This window comes from Aquila chrysaetos, chromosome 11 (assembly GCF_900496995.4).
Source record: "Aquila chrysaetos chrysaetos chromosome 11, bAquChr1.4, whole genome shotgun sequence".
Taxonomy (NCBI): domain Eukaryota; kingdom Metazoa; phylum Chordata; class Aves; order Accipitriformes; family Accipitridae; genus Aquila; species Aquila chrysaetos.
This window is the reverse complement of record NC_044014.1, coordinates 23,583,219-23,598,214: the sequence shown is the minus strand read 5'-3', so window position 1 is coordinate 23,598,214 and position 14,996 is coordinate 23,583,219. Positions and strand designations below refer to the sequence as shown.

General features: G+C 42.1%; 1 long non-coding RNA gene across 2 annotated transcripts in view; it reads left to right on the top strand.

The window, feature by feature from the left end:
• Nucleotides 1-5,520: 5,520 nt before the first annotated feature.
• The window catches only part of LOC121233672, a 51,844-nt gene continuing 42,368 nt past the window's right edge, over nucleotides 5,521-14,996 (top strand). For both annotated transcript variants that reach the window (XR_005933608.1, XR_005933609.1), the window contains exon 1: nucleotides 5,521-5,625. This is a non-coding gene — a long non-coding RNA (uncharacterized LOC121233672). The remainder of the gene's footprint in view (nucleotides 5,626-14,996) is intronic.

Here is a 14,996-nt window from a genome sequence, read left to right as displayed (position 1 = left end):
ATACATCCTCCTCCATACCACCCTGTCTACCAGATAAAGAGAAGAAATAGGCTGTGATGGTGGAAGACAGAGAACGAAAAGTAAAACTTTATCTCTGCTCAGAAGAAAACTGTCTTGGTTTGCAGAGCCTGCTTGTTCCCTTTACATAGTGCCCAGCAAGAGAAGTGTTAAACCAGCATTCAGAGCCCTCATTCCTCCTGGGATTTGGAATATAACAGATGCCAAGGTTATCTTTGTCCTATCTGTCCAGTGAGGGTCTAGAACAAGCACAAACAGAATGCTGCTTTCTTCCCTTTTTACTATGATTACCAACAAGAATCATAGTTTACAGTGGTTCCATTTATATTATAAAGAATAAAGGTAGTAGGACTCTCCAGAGACTCTAAAACAGTTTAAAAGTAACTCAGAGTCTTTTGAGGACAAATAAAGGCTGCTCATTGAACAAGTGCAAATCTTTTTTTCTAAAGGAAGACAATGCTATCTTGACCCCTCCCATATCAGCTGGGAGCCTGCAGCATTTACCACAGCCAAGGTTGAAAACCCTGACACAAAATCTCTGAGCTGTTCAAGATGACCTCATAGCTGAACCTTTCCACAGTGTAGTTTCTCTGCTTCCCTTGTTTGTCTGTGCAAAGGTGGTATTAATCACCATAATCCTGGTTTAATAATTTGTAATGATTCTGATGCAAAAACAAGGCAGTGCTGCCTAGTGGGTACATGATAAAATTAGGACTAAGAAAGCCTGAGATTTCTTCTCTGCTCTGCCACTGGTTTGTGGGGTGGCCAGGGTCATATTGCCATTCTCTGCCTCAGTTTCTCCGTTTGTAAAGTGGAGGCAATTAGTTCATTTTGCATTTTCTCACCATGGATATGAATGGTGGTCTGTGATGTAAATAAAGTGGAGTCTGGCTTTTAATTTTTTTTCTGTATTTTTGGCCCCGATCCTTGACGGCTTTGTACTTCATGCCATCATTTCCATTCTGCACTTTTCATACAAGACTAAATGGGAGAAGACTCCTTCCTTGATGGTAGCCCATGCACATTAGCCAAGATACAATGTTGGCAGAAAAAGCAGGACAGTGAAGATCCAGGCCGTTCTTCCTGACAGCAGAAACAAATGTGCCTCACTTTTGCCCTACTATTTACTCAAGCAGAAAACAAAACAACAGAGATGGGAAAAGATCTGAAAGAGCTGTCACAGAACAAGTGCACCATGCCAATAATTTGAAGGATTAAGGACCCCAAGCCGTATGTACTGACACAATAGCTGGGGCCATCCTGTTCACGGGGTTCATGGATTAGAGGGATGTTTCATATGATTCTGGTTTTCTTTTCAACTCTGGTTGAACAAACATAGCCTGTGTGCTTGCAAATCCCTTGTTAGCAATGCAAAAAGTCAATACAATTTCCCTTTCACTACACTGTATGATTTTGCCTTTGGAAAATGTTGCAGTTGCTCTGTCTGGATGCCTTCATAGAATCAGCATGACTTTGTGTCTGGTTTAAATGTGTGATGGTGAATGGTGGGAGCCCAGAAGAGGGGCCTGGAGTCAGTATACCTGCATTGAGACTGCGACGCTGAGTTGCAACACTGGATTTTCTTGTCTAAGCTGCTGTCTTATGGAGTGGGGTAGTTCACCCTTGAAGTGCACTTTTGCTCAGACTATGGCAATGGCAGGGTTTGGGATCAGTGATGTCACAGATTTTATTTTAAAAATTTATTTATTTTACAAATAAAAAGATGGTGTTGCTTTAGTGCTGTGGAAAGTTTATATGGGTTTGAGTCAAGCAGGGATTTTTCTTCCTCTCACATCACTGCCAGCATGCTGCTAGCAAGCTCTGTCCCATCCAGTTCCTGTGCCAGCTCATGCAGAGGATCCCCATTCCAGCACTAAATGGCAGCAGTGGGCCTGTTCCTGCAAAGACCTGATGTGTGCCTCCTCCAACATAATCTAGAGGCACAGTTTGGGAATTTCATGGTCAATGTGATAAACTCTCGTAATCATAAAAGATGATCACAGAAGTCCCACAAACTTCAGTAAGTTAGGAGTATTTGTGCCAATGTATTTATTACATATGAACATTTGTCATTAAGAATCTACCAAGCTACATGGTTTGTGGGTGCACAGAAGAATTTCAAGGGAGGTATCACAGCTCCTGGAACCAGCATGTGGACTGAAATGCTGTCTAGTGAAGGATCACTTTTTTTTTTTAAACTCACAGTACAAAATTTCAGTGGAGGGGTGGGGAAAGCAAATGTGTGGTGTAGCCAAAGTCTTCCTAGTAAGAAGGATTCTGATACATTTTTGAATGTTTTTTTGTCTGTGTTGCCCGGTAATCTGTTTATCTCTGTTTTCTCATACCAGTTATTTAGCCATTACATTTATCTTGTTTCAGTGAAGGTATTTAGATTAGCATTAAAATTCCAAAGCACCTGGGTAATGTCTCGGCATTTTAAGTGTGGTGCAGTCTTTGTATTTGCACACAGGACAAACCCTTTAAAGAGAGGGATGCCTGTCAATATTTTACTGTGAAGGCTGTTAGACAGTTGCTCTTACAGGCCTCTACCTGAAGTATCGGCAGTGTTAGCTTCCTCCTTGTACTTGTCCTTGAGAGACACCGTTCAAGAGAAAAATAGAGCTAATTCCTTGCTCTCTGGGGCAGTTTGCTGAAGATGCAATCCCTGTTGGGAATATTAATTCACTCAGCCTGGGCTGCGTCTGCACTGAATTCAAACCAGTAACTTTGTGATGAAATATTTGCTCCTTCTGGTAACATAGCTCCTTGCAGGAAGGGCTGAGTCCACTTCCTAATGAAATGATTGGCCCTGCTACAGACTTGTATTCATGCTCTCATGTTCATATGTCATCTTAGGCTGACTGTTATGTTACTGGCTTGGCTGGTAGTAACATAACAGTCAATTACATGCCTTTTTTAATACAGCAGGGGCACAAGCAGGAAGGCAGGCTTCCTGCTTTTGAGTGGAGCCGGAAGATGGGGCATTTCAGGAGACAAATGTTTGCTATTTACAAAACGCTTAGCAGATGGGCATCTGTAAAGTCACCCGCTGGCAGCAGTAAGGTACAAAGCCCTCTGCTGTTACAGAGGAAATGCTGGCTTCTCCAAGATAGGCTGAGCATGGTTTGATGAGTTTTTTATCTGTATGAGCTAAATGGTGCAGGCTTGGTTTTTTTGGAAGATATCTGCTCTTATTTAGGGGGATGTTCAGAAAAGCTCAACAGGTTTTGAAAATTGGGTCATGTATGTAAGTATGCTTTCACTTAAAATCTTAGTTTCTCCATGGTTTGACTTGCAGTTGCCTGCTGCTGTGGGTGGGACTAGTTTGGTGGCCATGTCAATGCTAAGCTTGTATCGTAGTAGTCCTGGCTCCTCCGTTGCAAGCAGAAAAGACCTTCATTTGTGCATTCCCTGTGATCCCATCCATTCATTTGTAGTGCTGCACAGGGTCCATAAGCAACTGTATAATCTTTCTAAGCATAGCAGGAGTGGTACTTTAACAGTGCAGATAAAAATATGGTCTAGGACTTCTTGCACTGAGAGGTGCTAATGCGGTAGAAGGGCACAGCCAGCTTTGCTTTGTGCTGCTGGTGGATCTGGCTGATAGATGAACCTATCCTGCTAAGCACCTGTCTGCCTTCCCCACGCAAGTGCCTGGAACAGAACAGCTATTCTAGATTGGTGGATTGACATTCCTGGGTCTAGGTACAAACTAGCAAATCCTCAATCTACTTAAGTTAAAGGTACTTGAGCTAGTCCTTAGAAGCACTGTTTCAAGAGCAGAGACAGGCAAACAACCCTTACAGACCCCGAACAGGTCAGGAGAGATCAAGGCTACAATGATTAACTGGCTGTCTACCTACAGCGCATCCTGGGCTCTGCCTCTTTTGCATGGAGATGTATATACACACGCACGCTCGCACACATTTTGCACTTCAGTAAGTCTCTAAATTGAAAATGAGCATTTCAGCTATTAGGTCAAGCCCAGGCCTTGCTTTGAGTTATTCTCAGACTGCTATTGTTATGATGCAGGGAGTCTTTTTTTTTTTTTTTTGGAAGTGTGGGAATATCAGTGAATAAAATCTCAACCTTTTTTTTTTCTCGTTGATGCTATTCAGTCTGGGTAATATGAGGTTTTGTGCCTAACTGGGTTCAATGGTTTTGGCAGGATGCCACAAATTTTGTCACCCTTCTCTCTGTCGGATGAGAGAGAAACAGACATTTATTTTCTGCCCAAGCTGGATTTCAGATTTGAGACTTCCCGGCTGTCCATTCTGCTCTGAGATGATGGTCACGTTCCTCTCTCCTGGGGATTGCAAGAAGCGGAGGACTGCTTGGGATCGTTGCTGCAAACTTCCGGTCCCCATCTGGAAGGCAGCTAGCCTGCCTTTTGTATGTATTCATCTCTCTGAAATGAAGGAGGTTTTTCCAGCTGCCCTTGAGAGGTTAGTGTGTTTTTAGAGGGAGCAAAGTTTGGTGCTAAACTTCCTTTGTGTCTTCTGGCAATTGGAGCCAAAATACATTTGATCTTTTCTCAAACTAATTTATAGATTGAGCTCTAATTCATTTCTTTTGGCAATTGGTTTGAATTATTTGGTGATATTTTTGATTTGTGGGTAGTATTCAAGTACAAACAAATAAACTAGATTCCTATGGCTGTCAGTATATTAAAGACAAAAAGAACTTAGAAGGTGAAAAAGAAAGAAAACAGAACTGTAACCACTGAAGATTAAAAAAGAACACGAGATGTCATGACAGCCCGAGAAGGATGAAATTCCCTCTGTGTCCACTGCGTTTCCTCCTTACACAAAGGCGGCACAGTCAGGCCTTATGTGGGTTGGTACCTTTGTGTGTTTTGTGCATATGCTCTTGAGTATGGACCGGCTTTCCCTCACTTTTGCGGAGCACCAAAGCTGATCCAGGAGTAGTGCCCTAAGCATTAACGAAACCGAAATGGTAATATTACTCCCATGCAATGCAGGATGAATGAGACAGGGATGTGTTAGGGATTTCCCCTCTCCTCTATTTGATCTTTTTTTCCAGATGAAGCGTTCAGTGATTTACCAGTCGGAGCTGTCTCTTGCCCCTTCCTTCATCTTTCTCCTTATTTTTCTGTGATTTGTATTGCATACGATCAATACAACGATGGCTGCATTGAAAATCCCTTCATCTACCGCTTGCTAAGCCTCGTACCTATCCGCCTCGACGAACGGCTTTCCATGCCCTCAATCCTCAGCAAATTTCACCACGCCGGGAGCCAACAGCGACCGACACACGCAACAGGTCAGGCGAGGGGCTGCCGCATCTCCCCGCTCCCGGGCTGCCGGCCGCTCCGCTCACCGCTTCCTCGGCTTTGGGTTTGGTTTATTTTCCCCGACTGGGAAGCGCGGGCCCCTTTTTTCTCTTTTTTTTTCCCTCTGTTGCGCTGGTGGAAAGGGCTCGCTCCGTGCCGGCGCCGAGCGGGTGGTTCCCGCGCCGCTGCCGGGCGGGGGGCGGCGCCCATCGGCGGCCGCCGCCTGCCGGGGGAGCGGCGGCTGCACGGCTCGGGCTAGCGGGGCTGCGGCGTCCCGTCTCGGCGGGCACGGAGGCGGCCGCTGCCTCTCCAAGGTAAGCTCCTCTGCGCGTTTAACTTTTCGGAGCAGCCGGGGCTTTGGCAGCTGGTCAGTCCCACCCCCCTCCACCCCCCTCCCGCGATGAAAATCGCCTTGGCTCCATTTTATTCTTGCGATTATTTATACCCATAAGGACTAGGTGTTCTTTAAAGGGCCATTATGCTGTGGGATATTAGCGCCTCTCTGTTTTTTCCTAGTATCTGGAGAGGCAGTCGGTGTTACACCACAATTTTTGCAAGCCTTTATTCACGCCTTGTTATTTGCAGGTAAAATCGATCGCAGATGCAGAGAAGTAGATTTGGGAATGAGTTTCGCGTGCTTGTAAATAGAAATGTTATTTTCCTGTCAGTGGGAAGGGGGAGCAGAATGCAACATTGCTTTTAAAATGAGAGGGAACGCACACGGGCATTTTCTGTGTGCCTTTGGACTCGGCGAACTGAGTGAATCTGGTATGGGGAGTCTGTATCTCCTTGTCCCGAGAGAGCTAAACCCAGGATGTATGCATTACGGTTGTTCATTCATCAGTGGCTGCAGATAATGCAATTACCAAGTCAGCGGCGCATGGATGCTGCCCTGCGTGTGACACGCTGAGAATACTGTACTTTAGGAAGCCGACACTTGCTGTAGTTCGGATAAAACAGAAGCTGGGAATGGCAGGGTATGAAACCATTGTGTCTTTAAGTGGAGAAGAGGCTACTGGTTAGTCTCACTGTCGTTCCTGAGGATCTGTATTTTGTGTGCTTCTATGCGGAGGTGTAAAAACCTCTTGCAATCTCTTCATAAGAAATTCAGGAGTGAAAAATAATTGGCAGCAGCTTCAGGTATCACCAGTGCCCGATGAATGGTAGATGGTTGCCTGAGAATTCACAGTAGTTTTAATTAAATACTATCACAGAAAGGGCTTAATTTAGGTTTCAGTTTTTTATTTAGAGATCAGATTCTGCAGCCCTGGTATGGCTGCCTCTCTCCTAAGGTGTCTTGGAAAGGAAGGGGAAAAAAAAAATCACCAGCGTGATTACCATGGACACAACTATCTCTTATTTATTTATTAGGCTATTAGGGTAATGAAGAAAAGACATGCCTGCCCTGCTGTGCAGATCTCATTTCAGCAAAACTGCCTGTGCTCCTGCTGCTACCCATGTTTGATTTTTAATCAGTAAGTGCCCTGTGCTCGTGTCAGTGCCATGGTTGCTACACTTCCACGCATGGGTATCCACCGTAGCTCCCAAATCAAGGGGATCAGAGTGGAGGCCAGATGATTGTTAGTGGGATTTGTTCTAAGCAGAATGTGCTCTTGACTCTTCTACCCAAAGATCAGTGTTTGCTTACATGTAATTGCTGCTTCTTTATTCTGCCTGGTACTGCTGTTACTGCTGCTGTTCTGGGGCAATATTTGGTACATTAGTATTTCATTTTTATGGATTATGCTACTGAAAGATTGTTCTCTCTTGTATTTGTTGCTACCATGTCATAATAAGAAACACTATCTGTCCCAGACAGCTTCTCTACCTAAAAGGTATGGGAAAGCAAGGGGAGGTTTAGCTTGCTCAAGGTTACTAGCACAGTTTGTATCTCCTGACTTTTAAAGGCTGGACCATGTTGGTTCTGCTGCACATATACACATCCAGAAAATACCTATGTGTCACATTAGTGTCCCTAATGACTCCCATTTCTTTTACACTCCCATTTTCTTGTTCAGTAAGTATACTTATTATCTTTAAATAGGAATAGTTATTTTTAAAGATAATCCTGTTCTATAAAGCCAATATTGATGGATAATACCATAAAAAGACATAAGTAGTGATATTCAGGCGGTCAAAACACAGCAAGTGTGCCTTTTTTGGAATACATCAGATTTTTTGTGAACATAAACAGAAACATACACACAAGCTCATGCCTAAGCTGTACAAGAAGAAAGAAACAGTGCCTAATAAATTTCACATGCCCAGAAGGCTAACCTAAAAGTCAGGAAGGTAAGAATTGTGTGCTCCATGTGAATATTATTTTCAGCTTCCTTTTTCTTTACTACGTAAGTGATTCAGAGAGTACAAATGTAAGGATTCCTCCAAAGGAAGGTCATGTGATAAACAGGTCTCTTCTTGTGTTTTCTGTTTGTAGGGGAGGGAAAATATTTGGGGGGGGGGGGGGGGAGGAGAGCTCAGAGAAACTTTGAAGCACTCTGCAAATGTTGAGTTATGAGTTTACTGTTTTTGCAAAGCTTGAATCTGGGGGAAAAACAGGAATGTTAAACCTTCGTGCAAATTACATGTCCTATTTTTAAGAATGTGTTTTGTGTGTGCGTACTTGGGCCCATGCATGTGCATGCAGACACTCGGGTCGCTAATAAGAGATGGCAGCAGATGTTGGTTACAGAATTTATTTATTCTGATGTGTTACTGTATACAGTGTGCTAATTAATTGATGAAACTACTACAGAATGCTTTGTCTTAATGGCAGCAGAGGGCTACACTGGTTAATTATCTGTTCCTCTATGTTTCTTTGGTGTTTTTTCAGTTTTCTGGTTCTTAACTTCACTAAATGCCTCTGTGGTCTGTTGTAGAACAGGGCAGGTGGGGATACCAAAGCAGTGCTGTTGATGTTTTTGTTTGGTTTGTTTTGAGCAAAGGCTATGGTATATATCTCCTAAGATGGATGAACAATCATTGTGTTTTCTCTCTTTGCTGAGTCCTATGCAATGAGCCAGAGAGGTTCTGTTGGTCTGATCCCGAAGTCTTCAATCCCTTCCATAATCCCATTAACTTCTGTGGAGCTATATATGTGAATGAGCATTACGGAATTAGGTTGTACAACGTGTGTTGTTTGTGGTGCAAGTGTTAAGACAGGGACAGCACTTTCATTGCTTAGCGTAATTTATATCAGAGCAGAGGCTACCTATAAGATTATGGAAACTGCTCGCACCTTTAAAAGTGGACAAGAAGTTTTCAGCAGAAAAGCTTTCTTTTTTGTGAGATATTTGCTTTGGATTTATTCAGCATTGGGAAATGCACTGGCAGCATGGATAATGTTCAGTGTTCTTTGAAAATTGTTTTTAATTCAGGCCTTTGAAGTTCTCAGTCATGGGTACCTTGTTTTATTCTTTGTTTTTATTGTGTAAAAGAATATGCTAGGGCTTTTACTTGCTGCTCAAGATTTCTGAAGTAGGAGCCTAACAAAAGCCTGGGTTTTCAACAATGCTCGGTACCCATATGCTTCCCTTCACTTTTTCCTTTTCCTTGGGGGATTGGCACTTAGTCTGTATATCTAAATAGGGATTTATGAATGTGACCTTCGACTTTAGTATGATTTCAGCCTCTGTTCCTGTGGAAACTGTAGTGTGACCCTTCTACATGCCACAATATAAGCAGATTTTGGACTGACTTGGTATTTGGATCAGTTAGAGGAGAGGGTTTGGGAAGTGGTGATGTCGTGTCTTCACACCCAGCTAAGACAGTGCTTATCCAAGCACGGCAGTAAAGGCAAATGTGCTACTGGAGGTGTCTTTCAAAGAAGGTGTCATACTGATGCCATGCATGCTTGGGTTCTTCAGCGCTCGGCAGTTCTTTTTGCATGAAAATTGATCCATGCCAAACTGCAGCTCAGATAGTGACGGTCAGCCACTCCGTAACAGCTCTGCTAAGTAGATATAGTTATGCCTCATTCACGTTGTTGTGTGTGGTTGCTGAGTGTTGCTAAAACAGACACTACATGCCATCCCAGAAAGAAATGCTATTTAAATACTAAAAGGAATAATACATTTTTATATATGCCTTCTCATGGTCTCACTAAGATATCATGAAGCATGATTATGTAATTTTGGATTCCTGCATCATAGATGCTGTTCATTGGAATGTGTTTAGAAAAACAAATAGTATTAGATGAGAATAATTAGGTAGAGAAACTGGTTTGTGATGTGCTTCTCAGATCAGACACTTCATATCAAAATTTGGGTGTGTGAATGCCTTTATGTCAGTCGGTCTTTTATTCTCTCTCTCTTCCTTTACTTTTACACCTGTCTAATGTGTACGATGTAAACCTGGGTGTTTGGGTTTCCTACCCATTCACAGTAAGAGGAGACGATCTGGATTGATTTTTAGGCAAGTTTGTTGCATATCCTGTGTGAACTCTCTCTAGCAGCAGAATTATAGTGTAGCATTAAATCTGTTTCTTATCTACAGGTGCCAGCATAGGCAGGCAACTCTGCCATCACTTTACAGCTGAAGGAAATGAGATGTGGAGAGTTAAAGCAATTTCTACAAGAAATTATCTTTTATATCCATAGCCAATCTTGTAACAGTTTATTGATGTTTGCCCTCTTCATAAACAATAAAAACTTTGAAGTGAGTGGCCTTATCTTAGAAAGCAAACTGTTGCTAAAATTGTTCTTTGTTAGGAAGACTTCTGAAATAATTCCACTTCCTCTTATCCTGAGAACCAAAAGAAGATTATTCAGTACTGTAATGGCTGGGGGTTTTCAATGCCTCCATCAAAAAGGGAAAACAGGAAACAGCAGCATGTATGAAAACGTAGTTTGCCTACAGGTTTGATTTATACCTATTCTGGTCTTTCAAAGAATCAATTATTTACATAATATGAATGAAATACACCCCAAGACCAGACGGCTATTCTGGTTTTGAATAAACACTGCAACACTCATTCACATAAGGAGCAGAAGTTATATTTTTCCTGGAGCAGAATGAACGCAATTAGGATGAAGATGACTGTGTGGGAAGGGAGGCTGATAACAGACTATGAGTCCATTTTTCTTTGTTTCTACGTCTGTATTGATGCTAGCATTTAAAGGTCAAAAGTAGCAGTTGTTCAGTTATTATTATGAGTTTTGTGAGTTTCAGCCCACTTTCCAGTGCTTGCAGCGTTGCCATTACAAGAGGCACCAGTGGTGCCCTGCAGGAAGGCCAAGCCTAATGGTCCTCACAGTCAAATGCCTTTTATAATCATAGGCATGGTTCTTCCGAGTCAAGCAGGCCAGTTAGTCATGTGAGGCCCTAAGAGAGAAAGGCCAGATTTAGGGAGTGCACTTGGTATTTTCCCCAGCTGTGTCAATAGCAGTAATGTCACGTAAGGTAGCATTAGCCCTCACTTAGCTCAAGCCCACGGTTTAGAAGAGCTAAGAAAAAGCAATGAGCCCTGCGTTGGAACAGAATCTTATTTGATATAATGTGGAATTATAGCTGTCATTATCTCAAAAATATTCAGATCAATTAATCTGAAAGCTTATACAGCATTTATGGTAGTTAATGATATATTTGCAAAACTGTCCCAGTCTAGGTGAATTTATAGGTACGTATCCATTTATCATTGGTGTTATTTAAGCAAGGGATAGCACTAGATTGTACTAGGTCTGTGTCCTACTCTCCATGTTCTTTGTGGTGTGCTCTGTCTGAGCTCTCTAAATACCATGGAAAACTATTTGCAAGTGGTTGTTCAAATAAGACGTGTCTTTGCAGTGGTGGTACTTGCAACTCCCCTTTACTGGCTAATTTTGTAGAATTCTATGGAATAAAGTGTTGATTTTACAAATGTTTGTTTTTCTGAAAACTTGGGTGAAATTTATTTGCACATGAAGTACCTCTAATCCTCGTGGAAAAAAACATTCTTGTGTTTTGGGAATAAGCTGGTCACAAAACGTAAGCTGTACTGAGAGAGTAAGTAGCCAGTCATGCAGCACTGAGCTCCACAAACACCTTGTGGATATTGAAGTGTGGTTGGCAGTCTTTTGCTTAATTCAGAGTTGAGATTTGTATGGTTATGATAGGAGGCAGCTGAGCCAGTGCTTGTTAGGGGGTGAAAAAGCCAGGAAGACTAATGTGATCTGTCGGTGTCTACACAGTGCCTTGGAGGATGACCCAGGTCCTAGATGCTGGGTAACACACTGGCACCTGGGGTCTGATATTGTACTGCCCTAGCAAAGAGTCTGAATTGAGTGTGAGTTCAGGCTCCCTAAAAATGCTGCAAGTCCTTGTATCAGGTAATGTGAGACCGTGGGGTATTTTCAAATGATTCCCACCTCATCTTGCCCACCTGAAATCATCACTGCAAGGGTAGATGGCGTGACTAGAGGCTGTACTGTGTAGGGTCTACTCACAGTGCTGGCTGTGTTTAAGCTTTCTCTGGGAATACCAGCAGGGTCACTGAATGCCCATCCTGAGGTTCCTTCCAGGGAGTAAGTGGATTCACTGCTCTAGACAACTTTGAGGATACAACCTCTTGTCTCCAGAAGCCTTAGAGAAGATCTTTGTGTTAATTACAATGGAGTACCCTTCATCATGTAGTGTGAGAGATACTGCTCACAGTATTCTGTATATCAGGTCAAGTCTTGTGTCCTAAAGAAAATTGCAATGAATTACTGCTTAGCACCCCGTACCAGTGTAACATGTGTCTCAAGAAGAAGTCTCAGAAACCTGTTGGGCACAAGTCTGCAAAATTGGGAAAGAACATATCACATACACAAACATGTTCGGCGACAGTTAAGAGCTATATATGCTCCAGAGTTACAGCTTCGGGAAAAAATGATTATGTATTGCAGTTTTTCCTGATGCAGTGTGACATGTGAACGGCTAGAAACAGCACTCTGATAACACATTTTAATAGGTGGCTAGATATTTAGTTTTGTTTCTTCTCTTGAAAGGTCTGGCTGTGCTGTCAGTACAGCTAGACTGAAAGCTCTTAGGCTGATTAATTATTGAAAGAACCTGCTAAATATTTTACACCTTTTTATTTTTTGTCTTTTTATCTTATCTATTGATACTTTTCTTCTCCTAAGAGTTTACAACAGCAGAGGAAAAACTAATCACAATATATGCTAAGAACTTATATAGCTTCCTATAAAAAATTAAAAAAGAACAAAGGTTGTTAAAATATTTGTTTCCTCACTCTATCTTTGCTTCAGTTTCTTCTCACTTTCTCTACAGTGCATCTCTGAATCCGTTTCGTTGGGTAAGTAACCAAATAATTTTAATTTTTTTTTTTTTTTTTTTTTTTTTTTTTTTTTAGATTTGTTGTACATTTAGGTGTCCAGGAAATTTGTGCTCCCCTTATGCAAGAAGTTACATGAATGTAGAATAAATGCAAATCCACGTGGCAGAAAGTTTGCTTTCTAGAAGGTGAGATGTGCCCAGCAAGGGTAGCATGGTGCTGTAAGACTAGGATAGGCACACATTCGTGAAGAATACATGGTTTGTGTCCTACCTCACCATATTATTAGGCACCATCTCTTAGCATATTTGTGACTTAGGAGTCTTTACAGCCAACTATACAAATGTATGAAAAATCATAGAATCTGAGACCGCAAACCTGGAAATTGTGGTTTCCTCAGACAATGGAGGCACTTGGATATGACTTTAGCACCTTGAGCACGTCAACAAAATACTTGTACAGTCTTTCCTTGCTGTTCTAACTTCTAGATGTTTCAAAGGCCTGTACAAATTGTGTTGTGGTTTTCCTAAAAGTGGTGCTTAGTTACACATATGGCAGTGCTATAATACAATGCATTATCCTTCTTGACCTTTTTTTGCAGCAGGTTCAATTTTATTGCATGGATTCAAACAGCACTGGCACCAACTAAGATCAAAGTCCTCATAACAATAGGCCTTGTGCAAATATGCCAGAGACCACATTGACCCAACACACTCTTGGTCTAAGTAAGTGAGAAGACTGGGAGTGGGAGGACTAGGAAGAGGATGGAGAGGCAATGGGGTGTAGTGCTGTTGACGTGGAACCTAGTGTGAGGAATGAGATGAGGCCTGGTGGGCTGCCACCTTTTCCTTTCCTTGGCTTTGTAGCTCGGCTTTGGTCTGTGATCTGGAATCACTGGACAGTTTGCACATTTGGTAGTGAGTCCTCTCCTGCCTCGGATAGGTATGAGACAAAGCTAGCAGTAGAAAACCCACAGACTTTCTAACCTCTCTTTCATAGCAGTCTGCATAGTTTTGTGAGACTTCCTCTGTGAAGACTTCCATAAATAACACAATGCTCATTCAATCATGAAAGACATTATCCATAGAAAAAAATGCCTGAACATACTTAAAAAGAAAAGAAACTTAACATCTTCACAGAGAGGTAGCTGCCTTACTGGCTGTAAGACTGATACTCATGATAGAACAGATCTTCAAGCCTGGGTGTACTTATTAACAGTAAGTTTTTAATAAAAGTGTTCTTAAAATATATATCATTTATTGCTTCAGTTTGCTAGGTGGTCTCTGGAACACTGTTCTAAAAATGGTATCAATATTTTAATCACAAGGCTATGCTTGTTTTCTTAAAAATTATTTATACTTAGAAAACTGAAACAAACCCCCCAAAGACTGTTTCCTATTAAAATTCTGAGGTCATTGTGCCCCATTGTATAACAAATGGGTATGAATAGGGCAAATGACTGGCCATCAGTCTTTGTGCTTATGACACTGAGTCGACTGATTATTAGACTTAAGTCATTGCTCATGTTTCATTTCTAATTAGCTGAGAAATGTGATGCATGTATCTTCATATGATAGTTGCGATCTGTAAAAATGCTAGTCTGTATCTTGGTGCTAAAATCAAACAGTAAGAACTCTAAGAAAAAGGGTTTATCAAGCAAGTAAATTAGCTGGAGATTCTTGGGTTAGAAGCCATGGAGGGACAGAAGGGAATCCTGTTATTTAGCTCTGAAGGGTGGAAAGTGGGATGGACTTAGCAGTCAGACGTTCCACATAAAATCATGCTGTTCAGTGCAGGAAATGAATGAGGCAGAGGTGTTCCTTCTCCCTGCAGCTGGCTTTTAACTAGTGGCACTCCTGCCAGTAAGTCTTTTTCCTCAATCTACATATTTTGTACGTCTGTTTCTCTTTGGGTGGAATTTTGATTAAAAAGAACCCAAGTTTCTTGTTTTGCAGTCAGATTGCTGGCAGGAGTAGAAGCACCTCAACATCTCCCCTTGTCTCCTCCATCTCCTCCCTTGGAGGGGGGGGTTATAGTATTAATGTTCTGTTGGGAGTTGGCCTCTGGGGAATCACCTGCTATGTTGTGAGGCCTCATTAAAGAGAGGACAACAACGCTTTGCCATCTCACAGCCTTCACTTTTGTTCTTTCTTGCCGTCTTGCATTGTTTTTTACTAGAACAAACAAGCTATGACCGCACTCAGATGTGCGTGTTTGTGCCCACCAGGCATGCGCTCATTGTGTTGACCCAAACGAATGTTCTGCTGCTGATACTGCACTCACCAGAGCTCAGACACAGTGTGAGCTGTGGTATTTTGTGACTCATGCTTCATCAGACTATAACTGTTAGCTGTGTTCCAGCCCTTGCCAGCGCAAGGGACCCAAGATCTGATCCGTACTTATTGGAATTGATGGATACAATCTCATTGGCTT